The 18,399-nt window shown below is 40.4% G+C and overlaps 1 protein-coding gene and 1 pseudogene across 2 annotated transcripts in view; one reads left to right on the top strand and one right to left on the bottom strand.

Moving 5' to 3' along the window:
* TANGO6 (transport and golgi organization 6 homolog) overlaps positions 1-18,399 on the bottom strand; it is a 251,374-nt gene that overhangs the window by 74,735 nt on the left and 158,240 nt on the right. The window lies entirely within an intron of this gene.
* LOC115831824 lies at positions 4,645-4,744 on the top strand (annotated as a pseudogene).

Raw genomic sequence — 18,399 nt, forward strand, 5'->3', positions numbered from 1 at the left:
AGATGTTCGAGGACTGCAGTAAGCTATGATTGCACGACTGCACTCCAGCCTGCATGACAGAGCAAGACCCTTTTTCCAAAAAAAAAAAAAAAAGAGAACACACTACATTTTTGGAGTCAGAGGACCTGCTAATTTCTTTTTTTTGTTTTTTTTGAGATGGAGTCTCGCTCTTTCGCCCAAGCGGGAGTGCAGTGGCGCTATCTCGGTTCACTGCAAGCTCCGCCTCCTGGGTTCACGCCATTCTCCTGCCTCAGCCTCCCGAGTAGCTGGGACTACAGGCACCTGCCACCATGCCCGGCTAATTTTTTGTATTTTTAGTAGAGACAGGGTTTCACTGTGTTAGCCAGGATGGTCTCGATCTCATGACCTCGTGATCCGCCCGCCTCGGCCTCCCAAAATGCCGGGATTACAGGTGTGAGCCGCTGCGCCCGGCTAGACCTGCTAATTTCAAGGACTCAATAATTCCCCTAGTTCACTAAAACAGGTCATAAAAGTGAAATTGAGAAAAATAAGTAAGAAAAAGAATTCCACTCTGCCAAATTCTTATACCATTCTTTTAAAACTCTATTATTAATACATGGGGGCTCTCTTCCTTCTCCTCCTGCCCCCCCCTTTTTTTGAGACACACATGTGAACACAGATAAAACCATTCCTAACTGTTCTCTTCATTTTCTACCAAGAAGAAGTAACTAAAGAATATCTTATCCTGCAGAGTAAGGTACTGCTGGCTAAAACGAATTATATTTTCCAAAAATTGAATGATCACTTACAGCCAGCACTCCTCTGTAATCAGAACTTTACACACATTCTGAATAATGTTTTACTCCAATGTTTCTCAAACACAAACATGGGCATTAAAATTGTGCAATGCAACTTGATTATAACGTGGATCCTGGTGATTCAGAATTATTATTAAAATGAAAATACAATATTTCAAAAATTATTTTAGAGAATACACATAGTCCTGAAAATATATCAGAATTTCCAAACTGCAGTTTAAGAAATATCTTTCCATCTAGCCAATTCAATGAAAACATTGAATGTATACATACTATGTGCAAGGGATGCCATACAGCACTGGAGACTGAGAGATGATGGAGATTTTGTCCTTACTTCTAGGAAGTCAGAGGTACTAAGCAGGATGAGAGCAACAGGATGCGTGATACCTGTTCTTCTTGGGGAAGATTTCATGGAGGAGGGAGCACTTAAACCTAATCTTGAAGAATGGTAAGGATTCTCACAGGGGCAGACAAGAGGAAGATTGCTTCAGGTAGACAGAGCTGTGATAGCAGAGGCAAGGTGGTGGCAGGGGTAGAGAGACAAATGTATGGCATATTTAGAAAACAGCAGCTGTACCAGGTAACTACAATGAAGGGCACAATGAGAGGTGAACATGATCAGAAATAGGCAGTATCAAATCACAGAGGGTGTGAAATTAAGGATGTAAACAATGTAGAGCTGATAATGCTTTTTTGAGCAAGGAAATAGCTTAACTAGAGCTACATTCTTGGTGGATTAGAAGTTAGATAATGTGTTCACTGAGGATGGAGGTCTTTGTTTTATAATACAGAATGAGGTTTTTAATCTCCAGTAGATCATTCTACTGCAATGCCTTTAGTATAACATTCCTCTGGTGCAAAGTCACTGTAATCTCACTACAGTTGAAGAGTATGATAATCTTTTGGGAATCAAATCTCTCTTCCAAATGAATGATGGCACAAATAGTACTGGGACTGATCTATTTAGTGAGGGTAGCAAATAGAATGATAAGATACACAGAGTGATTGAAAACTTTCTAGATACTTTGGCAAGAGAAAGTCTTTCTCTATAACAGTCATACAGGAATCAGGTCATCAATAGCATAGTTATTTAGCGGGTGGCCTCACCAGCTTAGCAGTGCAGACACCCATTTCACTTTCAGTACCTGCATGAAATAATTTAATTCACTTCAAGCAACTGATGTATCCTAATATGCCCTTCAGTTCCTGCCACCAAATGCCAAAAGTAAGTATTCAGGTTAGCAATGAATATTCTGAATAAGAAAACAATTCCATTTGCAGTTGCATTGAAAAGAATAAAATAGGAATAAATTTAACAAAAGAAGTGCAACACATACTCTGAAAACATTATTGAAAGAAATTAAAGAAGACAAATAAATGGAAAGACATCCCATGCTCATGAATTGAAGGACAATATTACAATGGCAATATTCAAAGTTGATCTACAGATTCAACACAATCCCTATCAAAATGCCAGCTGCTTTTGTTGTTGTTGTTGCAGAAATTGGCGACCTGATCCTAAAATTCATATAAGAATGGAAGGGATCCACAACAGTGAAAAAGTTGGAGGACTCATGCTTCTGATTTTAAAACTTACTACAAATCTACAATAATCAAGATAGTATATACTGGCCTAATAATAGATAAATCAATAGAATAGAACTGAGGGTCAAGAAATAAACTCTTGGGCCGGGCGTGGTGGCTCATGCCTATAATCCCACCACTTTGGGAGGCTGAGGCAGGTGGATCACCTGAGATCAGGAGTTCGAGACCAGCCTTATCAACATGGAGAAACCCCATCTCTACTAAAAATACAAAATTAGCTGGGTGTGGTGGCGCATGCCTGTAATTCCAGCTACTCAGGAGGCTGAGACAGGAGAATCTCTTGAACCCAGGAAGCGGAGATTTCAGTGAGCCGAGATCGCACCACTGCACTCCAGCCTGGGCATACAGAGCAAGACTCCGTCTCAAAGAAAAAAAAAAAAGAAATAAACTCTCCTGTTTATGTTCAATTGATTTGTAACAAGAATGCCAAAACAATGGAGAAAGAATGAGGCTGGAACAACTTGATAGCCACATGAAAACCCCTTCTTAACACATGTACAAAATTAACTTCAGCCGGGCTCGGTGGCTCACACCTGTAATCCCAGCATTTGAGATGGGCAGGTCACCTGAGGTCAGGATTTTGTGGCCAGCCTTATCAACATGGCAAAGCTCCATCTCCATTAAAAATACAAGAATTAGCCAGGCATGGTGGTAGGTGCCTGTAATCCCAGCTACTTTGGAGGCTGAGGCACGAAAATTGCTTGAGCCTGGGAGGCAGAGGTTGTGGTGAGCTGAGATCGTGCCACTGCGCTCTAGCCTGGGGAACAGAGTGAGACTCCATCTCAAAAAAAAAAAAAAAAAAAAAAAATTAACTTCAAATGGATCACAGATTTATGCATAAGAGATAAAATTGTAAAACTCTTAAAACATACGAGGCCAGGTGCAGTGGCTTACGCCTGTAATCTCAGCCCTTTGGGAGGCTTAAGTGGGAGGACTGCTTGAGGCCCGGAGTTCAAGACCAGACTGGGAGTGATGGCTTTGATCAACATAGCAAGATCTTGGCTGTACAAAAAACAAGAAAACAGGAGTAAATCTTTGTGACTTTAAGTTAGACAAAGCCTTCTTACATACGATGCCAAAAGCAAAAGTGACAAAAGAAAAAATGCATACGTTGGACTTCATCAAAATTAAAAACCTTTGTGCTTCAAATGTCACCATCAAGAAAGTGAAAAGAATTTTGACAGTGAAGGAGGCTGTATGGTGGGGAGGGAGCATATGGAAACTCTCTCGATTTTCTGCTCAATTTTTATGTGAACCTAAAACTGCTCTAAAAAAAAGTCTATTTTTTCTGAAAGAAAAAGTCTATTCTTTTTTTTCGATAAAAGTGAAAAGACAACCCACAAAATGGAAGAAAATATTTGCAAATCATATAAGTGTAAGGGACTTGTCTCTTGAATCTATAAAGAACTCTTACAACACAAAAAAGGAAGACAACTCAATTGAAAAACGATCTGAATAAACGTTTCTCCAAAGAAGATATATGAATGTCCAAGAAGCACAGGAAAAGGTGCTCAACATCATTAATCACTGGGGAAGTACAAATCAAAACCATAATGAGATATCATTTCATATCCACTGGGAGGGCTGTAATCAAAAGGGCAGATAATAACAAGCTCTGGTGAGCAGAAACTGGAACCCTTCCACATTGCTGGTGAAAATGTAAAATGGAAAACTTTGGAAAACAGTTTGGCAGTTCCTCAAAAAGTTAAACATAGAGTTACCATATGACTCGAGAGAACTGAAAACACATTTCCACATAAAAACTTGTACACAAATATACATAGCAGTTTTATTCATAATAGCCCAAAATTCACATATCCATCAACTGATGAATGGATTAAAAATGTGGCATATCCAGGCCGGGCACAGTGGCTCACTCCTGTAATCCCAGCACTTTGGGAGGCCGAGGCGGATGGATCACGAGGTCAGATCGAGATCATATTGGCTAACACAGTGAAACCCGTCTCTATTAAAAATACAAAAAATCAGCAAGGTGTGGTGGCACGTGCCTGTAGTCCCAGCTATTGGGGAGGCTAAGGCAGGAGAACGGCTTGAACCCAGGAGGCGGAGGTTGCAGTGAGCTGAGATCGTGCCACTGCACTCCAGCCTGGGTGACAGAGCGAAACTCAGTCTCAAAAGAAAAGAAAAGAAAAAAGAAAAAAAATGTGGCGTACAAATACAATGGAATATTATTCAGCAATAAAAAGAAATGAATTACCAATACATGCTACAACATAGATGAACTTTGAAAACACTGTGCTTGCCTCAGCAGCAAATATACCAACACTACAATAATACAGAGATTAGCATGGCTCCTGTGCAAGGATGACAGGCAAATTCATGAAATGTTCCATGTTTAAAATAAAAGAAAAAGAAAACATTATGCTAAGTGAAAGAAGTCCACATGGTGTGTTTCGTTTATATGAAATGTCCAACTCTAAGTAAACTCTTAGAGCAGCAAGTACAGTAGTGATTGCTCGAGTGGGAATGGGTACAAGGTTGCTTTTGGGGTGATGAAAATGTCCTAAATTGATGGTAATGGTGAGCATACAACCCTGTGAGCATACAACAACAACAACATTGAGCTGTACACTGTAAATGGTTGAATTATATGGTATATGAATTCTATTTCAATAAGTGTGTTTTTGTTTTCGTTTTTTTTTTTTTTGAGACAGAGTCTCGCTCTGTTACCCAGGCTGGAGTGTAGTGGTGCGATCTCAGCTCACTGCAACCTCCGCCTTCCAGGTTCAAGGGATACTCCTGCCTCAGCCTCCAGAGTAGATGGGATTACAGGCACGTGCCACCATGCCCAGCTAATTTTTGTATTTTTTTTTTTTTAGTAGAGACAGAGTTTTGCCATGTTGGTCAGGCTGGTCTCGAACTCCTGACCTCAGGTGATCCACTTGCCTTGGCCTCCCAAAGTGCTAGGATTACAGGCATGAGCCACTGCACCTGGCCAGAAGTCTGTTTTTTAAAAAATGAAATTTTGCGAATGGAAGGGTTAGAACGAGGACTGGAGAATCTATTTTTCAGTGAAGCTGGAAAAACAGAAGCAACATATAAAAATATTCACATACTAGAAAAGAAGCAGTCTATGTGTGTAAGCACAATCCGATATGAAACACATCCCTGCCTCCCAAAAACTCAGAGACCAAAGGCTTGGGACTAATCTCACAGACAATTCACAACCATTGCTCCCCTCAAACAGAGGAGGCAGGAGATGTGGATTCTTCGGTGATCTGCCCACTATAGAAACTGAGTCCTGCCTCCACCACCAGCCAAGCAGAACCCAGGGCTTTCACACTGCTTTCTGACTGGCATCGCTTCTGCCAGCTCTTTCCTTATTTGTCAGTAAATGATGATGACAATATAATTTCAGTCTTTACTGCTTCAGAGCCGGCCATTTAATGAGTAACATTTGTAAAAGCCTTCTAAATTTTCATTGTTTCTGTTTTTGAAAAAATATTAGTATTATTTAAAAGTTTCTTGGCCGGGCGCGGTGGCTCACGCTTGTAATCCCAGCACTTTGGGAGGCCGAGGCGGGCGGATCACGAGGTCAGGAGATCGAGACCACGGTGAAACCCTGTCTCTACTAAAAAATACAAAAAATTAGCCGGGCGTGGTGGTGGGCGCCTGTAGTCCCAGCTACTCGGAGAGGCTGAGGCAGGAGAATGGCGTGAACCCAGAAGGCGGAGCTTGCAGTGAGCCGAGATTGCGCCACTGCACTCCAGCCTGGGCGACAGAGCGAGACTCCGTCTCAAAAACAATAAAATAAAATAAAAGTTTCTTAACAGAGGCAAGAAAAACACTGCAGATTCAGACTCTTGGAGGTCCTTATGTCAAAGGCATTCAAACCAGAGTGACTCCACCTTGAATAGGGGCTGGGTAAAATGAGGATTCAACTTGCTACCTTTTTTTTTTGAGACGAAGTTTCATTGTTGTTGCCCAGGCTGGAGTACAATGGCACAATCTCAGCTCACTGCAACCTCTGCTTCCCGGGTTCAAGTGATTCTCCTCCCTCAGCCTCCTGAATAGCTGGGATTACAGGTGCCCGGCTAATTTTTGGTATTTTTAGAAGAGACGGGGGTTTCACCATGTTGGCCAGGCTGGTCTCGAACTCCTGACCTCAGGTGATACACCTGCCTTGGCCTCCTGGGATTGGCCTCCTGAGATTACAGGCATGAGCCACCGTGCCTGGCTGCTACCTTTTATTAAATTTCAATTTTGGATTCTCTGTTCTTTATGTTGGGTACATGGGAAAGTGGCCATAAGACCTCTGGCTTGGGAGCCTGACTGCAGCCTCCCATTGTCTGGGTGCCCCAGATGGGAGCACATCTGCCTGGCCACTTCCTTAGTAGCCCACCCTGTCACCCCTTCTCTCTGACATTTTCTCTTTAGTTTCTAACAATTGGCCATTTTACTTTTCTGCTGTTACTTTCAAATTGCATGCTTATCCTTTTCTCTTTGTCACGTTTGTAGTTTTTGCTTTGGATAGTTGAGCAATTGGTTAAAGCAAGACACTTGGTTGTGAGTGGTCCCCCACTGTGTTGATCCTGGGATGCCAGAGTCATGTTGTATTGTGGTCCCCAACTGTGTTAAGTCTCATGCCTTTGGGGTTCACTGTTGGACACTCCCAAGATGCTCTGGGGTTTTCAGCATTTGGTACTGTTTGTCATCCATGCCAGATGCTCTGGGGTGTTCGGAATTGGCATTCCCTCTAGAATTGTGGGTTAGAGTCCCACCCTAGGGGAATCCTGTTCTTGTTTTTTCTTGTTTTCTACCCTAAAGTTATCATTTTCTGTAACAGCATTTTCTTGCCTTATTGTCACTTCATTTAATGTTTTGATGCAGGAGTGAGAATTTGCAGGGGTAGATAACTGGATAGAAAGACAGACAGAAAAAGTTCTATGTCTAGTAAAGATCCTTGTTAGACATGGGGACAATAGTCCTGAAGGACTTGCTGCTAAGGTGCCTTTTAAGCAACTGGAGCAAATTCAAAGTAGCAAACAAAGTTTAGCCATGTGGGCAAGTCCCGATTTTGTCAGATGAATAATTTGGGCTTGGGTGCAGTGGCTCTTGCCTGTAATCCTAGCACTTCGGGAGGTCGAGGCAGGCGGATCATGAGGTCAGGAGTTTGAGACCAGCCTGACCAACATGCTGAAACCCCATCTCTACTAAAAATACAAAAATTAGCTGGGTGTGGTGGCAAGGGTCTATAATCCTAGCTAATCAGGAGGCTGAGGCAGGAGGATTGCTTGAACCCAGGAGGCGGAGGTTGCAGTGAGCTGAGATTGCACCATTGCACTCCAGCCTGGATGACAGAGTGAGACTCCATCTCAAAAAAAAAAAAAAAAAAAAAGAAAAATAATTTGGATTTAGCTATCTTTTATGAAACAGTGAGTTTGTATTACTATCTCATGACTAGAGTTTCAAGATAAAAGCTATTGGATCTTTATGTGTGTGCATACATGTCTAGGTGTGTTTATGTGTATTTACATATATTATGTTATATATTGTCTACAGGGTAACAAAACAAATTGACTTATAAGTAAAAGAGCACTCATAAATTAAGTAAATAAGTCCAGGCATTTTTCAAGTTCATTTAAACTCATTAAAATTTAGGATTACTAAAAATTCATATATAATTCTGTATGTAAAATGTGCCAAAGAAGATATGCTGTTATTGAAAAAAAAATTTTTTTTTGCCAATTCAGATGTTATTTAAAGTGGGGTTTAAAATGTGGATGTAGGAAGAAAATAGAAACAAAATAGAAAGAAAAAAACAGTAAGTAGAGGAAACAGATGAGTAGAAAGTTATGGATATGAAGATGTATTTTTGGTAAGGAAGGCTATAAAGAAAAGAAATTTTATGTGAGAAAGGATCTTCTATGGTAAATTCTCGTCCTAAAGTAGAATGACTGATTATTTAGGAAAGAAGAAAGTATAGGACAAGTCAAAAGGTCCAAGCATGTCATAGATGGTCTATGTAAGTAATGATAAAGTTCATAAAAGATAACTTATTAAACTTTTTTATATAATTAAATAAACCACAATGAAAAAAATTAATTTATAACAGTCTATCTAAATTTTGGTCCCCTATGTTAAAACACGTTTTTTAAAGTATTGGTTTGCTTTCAGTAAGACTGAAAGAAATACTGGCTTTTAATTCTAAAATCTGTTTTCTTTTCCCTTGAAAAGGTATGTTCTTCACAAGTTCAAAAATGGCTGCTCTAGACTCCTGGGAAAAACAATACGGTGCTTACCTTCTGCTGTAGCTCAGTAGCTAAGGCTTTGCTCTTTTGTGATGGTGGCCTGGGTTAAATTCCTGGCTTAGGGAATGAGTTCCTTTTGATTTGACACTTGTGGGACTTTTGCCATTTATTTATTCTTTTTCCCTCTGTGGGCAGCTTCTGATTTCCTGACTTGAATTTTCTTTTCTCTGAGCTACCTTAGGCATGATTCTAGATCTTATAAAAACTGCTTGCCATCTCTTTGAAGACACCTCGTGCATCCATGGTTAAATCATAACCTTCATTAAGGCTTTTTTGTTTTACTTGGAAAAATACCTTTGAGGGGGGAAAAAGGGCTTAAAAGCCAGAGGTGTCAGCTGCTTGTCCTGGCTAAAGTCTAATGATAAAAGATGTAAAAACTTTTTTTTTTTTTTGAGCTGGAGTCTTGCTCTGTCACCCAGGCTGGAGTGTACTGGCACCATCTCAGCTCACTGCAACCTCTACCTCCCGGGTTCAAGCGATTCTGGTGCCTCAGCCTCCAGAGTAGCTGGGACTATAGGCGTGTGCCACCAGACCCAGCTAATTTTTGTATTTTTAGTAGACAAAGGGTTTTACCATGTTGGCCAGGTTGGTCCCAAACTTCTGACCTCAGGTGATCTGCCCGCCTCAGCCTCCCAAAGTGCTGGGATTACAGGCATGAGCCACTGCACCTGACCCAAAAGGACTTTTTTAAAAAGTGCTCTATGGTTAAAAGTCAGCTTAATTAAAAACAGATACCCAATGTATTAGTCCATTTTACACAGCAGAGACTGGGTAATTTATAAAGAAAAGAGGTTTAATTGACTCACAGCTATGCAGGCTGGGGAGGCCCCAGGAAACTTACAATCATGGTGGAAGGGGAAGAGGCTTGTCTTACATGACAGCAGGCAAAGAGAGAGCAAGCAAGAGCAGGGAAAACTGTCTTATAAAACCATCAGATCTTAAGAGAACTCACTCACTATCCTGACAACAGCATGGGGGAAAACATCCCTATGATCCAGTCACCTCCTACCTGGTCCCTTCCTTGATACATGGGGATTATGGGGATTAAAATTCAAGATGAGATTTGGGTGGGGGCACAGAGCCAAACCATATCACCCAAATTATATACATATATATATATATATATATATATATATATATATATATATATATAAAGGGCTTTATGCCTTTTCTTGGATCTTATTTTTTTGGTTTGTTTTTCTTCTCAGTCAACTGAATTATTTCTCCAGTCTGTTTTCTTGCTACCCTTGATGCCCACATGAGAGGACCTATGGTAATTTCTGACAGCCTGGGACTCCTTGGGAGAAAAATAGATGTCACAGATCCTGTTTTGGAAGAAAAAGCTTTTTTCCTCATGGAACTCCAAGAACTGTAAGTAGACAGGTCCTTCTCAAAATCTAAGGCTCTGCTCTGTTTTGCATCACATTACTTGATCTTTTTTTTTACTTTTGGGAGTATCAGAAATTATTTTGCATTATGAGAGAACTTTTAGCCTTGGTGTATGACAGCTAGGTAGGACATATACTTTTAGGAACAGCTGATGGCAGCTGCTTACAGTGAGCGGTTATTACTACAGGCCAATACTTCTTTCTTCTCATATTTAAATGAAAAAAGTGTGCTCTTGGGTACCTAAAAAGTATGAAATGGGGAATGGACAGATTGGCTTTGGGTTGGCCACCAGCCTCGGGGGAACGCATGAAATGCATGGTAAAAGCATTGCATTGTCTGGTCCCATGGTGTTCCTTTCTTTTTAGGAATCTAGAATCTAGTGTAAAAATGGGATCCTTGATTTTTGGGGATCTGTTTTGCTTTCTAGCTGTGCCTGCTTATTTGGCCCTAGAAATGCAGGCTTTAATGAGAAACTTAAAAACTGGCAAATGAGAAATCCTACAACTACTGAATCTTCTGTCTGTCTGTGTATTTATATGTGTTGTATGTGTGATGTTTATATAAAAGAGCTCTAAATAATAGGCACAAAGAAAAATAAGACTTAAATACTTCGTTAAAAAAATAAAAACTTGCCGGGTGCAGTGGCTCACGCCTGTAATCCCAGCACTTTGGGAGGCCAAGGTGGGCAGATCACGAGGTCAGGAGATCGAGACCATCCTGGCTAACACGGTGAAACCCCGTCTCTACTAAAAATACAAAAAGTTAGCCGGGCGTGTTGGCGGGCGCCTGTAGTCCCAGCTACTCGGGAGGCTGAGACAGGAGAATGGCGTGAACCCGGGAGGCGGAGCTTGCAGTGAGCCGAGATCACGCCACTGCACTCCAGCCTGGGGGACAGAGACAGACTCCGTCTCAAAAAATAAAAATAAAAAAAAATAAAAATAAAAACTTTAGTGTCTTTTAGTGTGCATGACTAATAATCTTTTAAAAATAAAGATAGTTTAAAGATTACTGGTAAAATAAAATAAAAATGTCTTCAAAATTTGGTTTGCTAAATGCTAAATTTAAGGTCATAAACTATTTCTATGACTTTTGGTAATTGTTCAACTTACCTGCATTAGAGCCATTTAATTCAGGATAAGGCCTGGGAATATAGAGGGTGAGCCATTTCCCCCTAACTGTGCTGGAAAAAGTCAGACTTTATAGGCAGTTCTGTCCTGTATCCTAGGTTCTGCACGTGGTATGTAATTAAAATTTCTTACACTAAAGAAATTAAAATTACATGTTTTTGGTAAAAAGGCATGAGAATGTGTTTTTTCTTCAAAAAATAAAGTAATTTCATCTAATTTAGAGGGTGTAAGAATCATTTTAAATTTAAAAATATAGGATAAAACTAAAGGCTTAAACAAGTTGTAGAAAGTTTGTGAAAATTTAACCTTGTAAAGAATTGTGTGGGAGCAAGTTGACTAAAATTAAAAGAATATTGGTCAGGCTTGGTGGCTTATGTCTGTAATCCCAGCACTTTGGGAGGCCAAGGTGGGCAGATCACTTGAGGTCAGGATTAAGACCAGCCTGGCCACATGGTGAAGCCCCGTCTCTACTAAAAATACAGAAAAGTAGCCAGGTATGGTGGCACGCACTTGTAATCCCAGCTACTCAGGAGGCTGAGGCAGGAGTACTGCCTGAACGTGGGAGGCAGAGGTTGCAGTGAGCTGAGATTATGCCACTGCACTCCAGCCTGGGTGACAGAGTGACAGCCTTTCTCAAAAGAAAGAAAAGAAAAAGGAAAGATTTTTGTTTGCCTTTAAAATAAACTATAGAAAAAAAGAGGAGAGAAAAGAGATTCAGTTGGCCTCATGTTGTTTTTATTGGATCTTGTCTGGAAAGCTAAGTCTTCCCTTTATCAATGAGTAAAAGTTTTTGTCTTTTTGAAATCTTTGAGTTATTTTAGCTAAATAAACGACCAGTGATTCTATTTTATAATATCAAGTGTTTTAAGCCTTTGATATTTGACCAGTTCCCAAAATCAAATTCTAAATTAAGTCTTTTTCTGACCCAATTATTCCTTTTAGATATTAGGTCCCCTAAAGTCCAAAAATGACATATTTGGTATATTAAAAGCATATAGGAAGCACTGTTAAATATACAATGGTATTTGAGTTTCTTTGGGCTGTATTTGTATAAATGTGTTACTGGTATGTGTTCCAAAATTATGTGAAACTTCTATAATTCTGATATGACTTAGTGTACATTATCAATAATAATTAGAATTGTTCTGCTAAATTATTTTCTGCCACAGAGGTAACCAAATTTCCTTGCTAATTGTCTCTTTGACTATGGCTGCCCTAAGACATTTTGTCATCCGTAGACAATTGTCTTGTTTTGATCCTCTGCAAAAGATGGTTTGTAATCAGCTATAGGACTCTGACAAGCACTCTTCAATATACATCTCTGATAACTTTGGAAAGTGTGCTACTAAAACAGAGAAAAAAACTTTCAAGACTCTCTTGGCAAGCTAATGTGTTTATAGATATTGAGCAAAACAGGAATTAATCGCATTGATTGAACTAATAAAATACTAAAATAATCTTTTTATGATTTTTTGCTTAAAACACTGCTGATCCTTTGTTTTGTTTTTCAGAGTCAAAAAATCTTTTGAGCTATTTATAGCTTTCAACAATTGAGTAAAGTATACTTCTATAAGGAGTATAAAACAAAGTTTTTGTCCAAAAACAAAATATGGAGCATGTTTCTCTCTATCTGATTTCTCCAAAATTTGGAAACTATTTGTGAGTATTGTTAATTTATGGCAATGTCATTATTTGAATAAGTGTAATAAGAATCTGTTTTCTTTTGTAATGGGACACAACTAGAGACACTGGTTATTTTACCAAGGTTTTGACTGGAATGGCATGCTTTCAAATATAAACAGACTGTTTAAGGGATCAAAGTTGACTTATAGAGCCAATAAAAGCCCCTTAGGAAAAGTGGCATCATACCTTATCTACACAGTCCCTGTACAGAGTTCCTGACCTGCAGTAAGTAAAAAATGTCACTTTCTGACAGGCCCAAGGGATACAGGTTATCTTGGGATCTCAAGAAAAGAGGAATTTACCCAACTCATATAAGTATCTGTAGGCACAGATGAATTTGTGGCTGGACTCAAGGCTTATACAAATCTGAGAAGGCTGGGCATGGTAGCTCATGCCTGTAATCCTAGCACATTGGGAGGCCTAGGTGGGAGGTCACCTGAGCTCAGGAGTTCAAGATCAGCCTGGGCAACATGGCAAAACCCTGTCTTTACTAAAAAATACAAAAATTAGCCAGGCGTGGTGGTGCACACCTGTAGTCCTGGCTACTCAAGAGGCTGAGGTGGGAGAACTGCCTGAACCTGGGATGTTGAGGCTGCAGTGAGCCAAGACTGTGCCACTGCACTCCAGCCTGGGTGACAGAGTGAGACTGGTCTCAATCAATCAATAAAGTCTGGGATTCCTATGGAACAATGTTTCATCAAAGACAATTTAAAAAGGAGTTTCTATGGCAAATAATTATTCCTGCTGCACTTTATATATATGATCAGGCCAAGTTTAATAAGACTAAAACTTATTTTGCAAACAAACTGGTTCTTTTTTTTTTTTTTTTTTTTTTTTTTGAGATGGAGTCTCACTCTGTCGCCCGGGCTGGAGTGCAGTGGCGCAATCTTGGCCCACTGCAACCTCCGCCTCCCAGGTTCAAGCAATTCTCCTGCCTCAGCTTCCCAAGTAGCTGGGATTACAGGTGTCCACCACCACGTCTGGCTAATGTTTTGTATTTTTAGTAGAGACAGGGTTTCACTATGTTGGCCAGGCTGGTCTAGAACTCCTGACCTTGTGATCTGCCTGCTGAGGCCTCCCAAAGTGCTGGGATTACAGGTGTGAGCCACCGTGCCCGGCCTGCAAACAAACTGGTTCTACCATGATTTGTCTTTAGTAAAAATGAGAGACTGGAGAGAGAAAAATTATGATTCAAAAACTATGGTATACCTGTTATTAGGTTCTAATCGCGTCCATTGTTTTTGAATTTTTTCTGCAATTTAGACTGATCCTGCTTACTCCTGTGAACCAACCAGTGATCTCTAGCTGCTGCTCAGAAGAAACAATAAGGATGGGTAATGTGAAAATCTGGATGAGTATTCTAATTCTGGGCATGACCTCATATCAGCTTGGTTACAATTGCTCAGTTCATGAAAAGCCTTCTTATTTAGTTTACTTGAGATAATTTCACTTATTTTGCTTTACTGCTGTGGAATATATTGTCGTTGTACTCTTTGTGTAGGAATGCAGGATAAGCCTACTCAACATTTTCTTAAATTGAACACTTATTAATCTTCCAGATTATACCTTCTGTTGAGACTCAGTTATGAATGGCCCTCACCATACCAACACTTTCTCATTGAGCTCTTCTCTACCTTGAATACAAGAGACCCTAATAATTAGGTAAGAATATCATTGCCCCTGTTCAGCCTCAAGAAGTTACAGAAGATGGATCTTCATCCCTTTACAACCCTTAGGATTAAGGGTGCCCTTGTAAAAGGGAAGGAGGAAATATGTCAGAGGTGTTCTAACCAGAGTGACTCCATCTTGAATAGTTGCTAGATAAGATGAGGATGAGACCTGCTGGGCTGCATTCCCAGGAGGTTAGGCATTCTAAGTCACAGGATGAGATAAGAGGTCAGCGGGACTGGTTTCACAAGATACAGGTCACAAAGACCCCACTGATAAAATGAGATGTGGTAAAGAAGCCAGCTAAAACCCACCAAAAACAAAATGGTAACGAAAGTGACCTCTGGTCATCCTCACCGCTCATTATACACTGATTATAATGCATTAGCATGCTAAAAGAAACTCCCACCAGTACCATTACAGTCTATAAATGCCATAGCAATGTCCAGACATTATCCTATGTGGTCTAAAAAGGAGAGGAATCCTCAGTTCCAGAACTCCCCAATCCTTTCCTGGAAAACTCATGAATAATCCATCCCTGTTTAGCATATAATCAAGAAATAACCGTAAGTATAGTCAGTCAAGTAGTCTGTGCTGCTGCTCTGCCTATGGAGTAGCCATCCTTTTATTCCTTTACTCTTCTTAATAAATTTGCTCTCACTTTACTCTGTCGGCTCACTCTTGAATTCCTTCCTCAGTGAAGCCAAGAACCCTCATGGCCGCCTAGGCTGAACCCCAATTTTGGGATTCACCCTGTGACACTTAAACACAGTGGGCCATTTGGTCCAATATTCCATAGTTTCCGTGTATAGCTGCATCAAATCACATTTGACAAACATTAACCTACAGATGTTAAGATCTTATGCCAGAAGTTAAAAACCTTTGTGCGGCCGGGCGCGGTGGCTCACGCTTGTAATCCCAGCACTTTGGGAGGCCGAGGCGGGCGGATCACGAGGTCAGGAGATCGAGACCACGGTGAAACCCCGTCTCTACTAACAATACAAAAAACTAGCCGGGCGTGGTGGCGGGCGCCTGTAGTCCCAGCTACTCGGAGAGGCTGAGGCAGGAGAATGGCGCGAACCTGGGAGGCGGAGCTTGCAGTGAGCCGAGATCGCGCCACTGCACTCCAGCCTGGGCGACAGAGCGAGACTCCGTCTCAAAAAAAAAAAAAAAAAAAAAAACCTTTGTGCTCCAATCTTTTTGTTTCGCCCAATCCAAATCTCTTCTGTTCTTTATTTCATTTCCTCTATGGACCAGGTTGAAGTAGAGATGAAGAACTGGAGTCTTTTTCTGTGTGTCTTTGAATTTTAATCTTCTTTCCAGGCTCCGGGATCTCAATTAGAGTGTTTAAATCCTCCCTGTAATCTAACTAGTTGAAGTATGCTCTTCCTTTCTCCAGGACTGTACTCTGTGTACTTTCGGGTTTGATATTAAATATTTTGGGGAGAAAAAAGGTAAAAGCATAAAATGGCCAAAGGATGCAATACATATTTGACCTCCTTAAATCAGTTACTGAAAAAAGGGATCCAGATAAACTACTTTTCCTCCTGTCTTGGATGCCATTTATTTGGGTACTAAAGTGTATGGATCTCTAGGGATAACACCCCGGCGAGCCACATGCCCTCAGCAGAAACATCTTGTTGATCCAGTCAACGAGGAAACAGGAGACAAAATATAGATCTGACTGTTCATGTGCTCTTTTTTTGTGCTCGTTAAGATCTACTCTTTTTTCCCTGAATTTCAGGGCCTAGAACTCTACCTCACTACTGTTAAGAAATATAATAGAAGAATCACTGGTTTCTTGTAACATTTCATGAATACAATTTATTGCCACGTGTGAGCCAGAGTCAACACAGTTTACAATTTCTGTCAAGGTCCAAAGGAAATTAGATTGACATGGCAGATCCTGACAGGCAGGATTTCCTCTACAAAAGCCATTTAGAGAATTAAATAATTTAAATGCAATTAATTTTTGATGAAATTCATTATTAAAAAATTCGTAGGTAAATTTTGATCTATTAGCAACAGTTACTTTTCAGCCTTGAATTTCCCCTGCAGCTCTGGGGAAATCATCTCTGTTCTGACTTCAGTTTCCCTCCTCACATAGCCCTTTATGAACAGAAGAGGGATCTCAGTCAATATAATGTATGCAGCTACAGTGCAGCCCAGACATAAAATGCTGTGGGATAAAACAATGCTGTGTGCATTTGTTAGCCTCTTTATCTGCAAAATACTTACATGTCTATTATCTTGTTTGAGCCTCACAAGAATCTGAGATAGGTAGAACAAAATATTATTAACCCTGTATCACAAATAAGAAAGTAAAATTTAGAAGGGGCTCATCCCTTTTAAGTCCTAAAACAAAGGACTTAAATGCAGCCAACTGATTGCCCCACATCTCTGACATTTCAAGGTCCTTGCAATTTTCATCTTTCTTTGTTTAACTTCGTAAGGCCTGGGTAGAAGAGAAGCCAGTGACTTAGTCTTAAAATGGTGCATAAATAACAGGGTACAATGGATATAAGTTCTAGTCCATGGGCAAACACCAAAATTGGCACTGAGTAGTCTTGGTTAAGGGCTGGAATCCTATTCATTCTAGCCTGGAGAGGAGAAAAAATTCCCCTCTTCTTTCCCAGTTTCAAAAGTGCAAAGAACAGAACCCTTCCGATTTCCTAACCATAAAGGATGACTGCTAATGGCCTTGTGAAAGCTGTTAAAGCCCTATATGGATGCACATATTAGAGCACTGCAGTGTTGGAGCCAAAGCCATCTTCTGGTCTTGATGGGGCTTGCCAGGCACACAGGTCACAATAGTCACTGGGCAAGAATGCTGGGTAGTCCCTGGATAGATTTCCCCCCGACTGGTGTCTACATGTCAGGACCCATTTTTCTCCCTAAGGGTAATTGTTGATCTGCTGCTTTTGCTTTTTCATTCATTTCCTCTTTAAGGTAATATAACCAAGAGGTGACCCTGAACTAGGAGTGGGTTAGCAAAGATTTCAGGGGCTCTTAAGCTTTCCCTTTCCAGTCACACACAGACCACCCAAGTAGGAAAGATTTAGATGCAAATTATATGTAAATAGACTTTGACAGGCTTAGATTGGGACCATGAGAAGATCCCTATGGGACAAGTTATTAAACAAAAAGAAACTTGATAGTGGAACTATTGTTGGTGTAAGTAACCTACCAAGAATGTTTTAAAGAGACAGAGAGATCTTCTTATCTCCAAATCCTTCTTCTATTAGCAAATTGTATTGCCTCAGATTATACTTAATCATTCAAACTTTATTCCTTTGGATTAGTCTCCTTATTGAACATACAAAATAAGCTGGGTGCGGTGGCTTATTCCTGTAATCTCAACATTTTGGGAGGCTGAGGTGGGAGAACTGCTTGAGCCCAGGAGTTTGAGATCAGCGTGGGCAACATGGTGAAACCCTATCTCTACAAAAAAAATTTTTTTTTTTTTAATTAGCTGGACGTGGTGGTGTGCGCCTATGGCCCCAGCTACTTGGGAGGCTCAAGTGGGAGGATTGTTTGAGCCCAGGAGGTAGAGGCTGCAGTGAGCCATGATAGTGCCACTGCACTGCAGCCTGGGTAACAGAGCAAGAACCAGTCTTTAAAAAACAAACAAACAAAAAATCCCAGGAATGGCCACACAATAGGAGGCTGCCATCACCTCTTAGCAAATATTAGTATATCTGCTACCTGCTTCTTATAGGCTGGGAAAGAATAAGAGAAGATTTGAAGGTAGGGCAATGTCTGAAATTTGATTACTTTCTAGAGATGGTCAAACCTGGGTAAGGACCTGCAGAGGCAAGTTTTAAATGGGAGAGGAGAAGAAAAAAAGAGGTAAGTGAGGGGCACTGAAAAAAGACA

Source organism: Nomascus leucogenys, chromosome 2 (assembly GCF_006542625.1).
Source record: "Nomascus leucogenys isolate Asia chromosome 2, Asia_NLE_v1, whole genome shotgun sequence".
NCBI classification, from domain to species: domain Eukaryota; kingdom Metazoa; phylum Chordata; class Mammalia; order Primates; family Hylobatidae; genus Nomascus; species Nomascus leucogenys.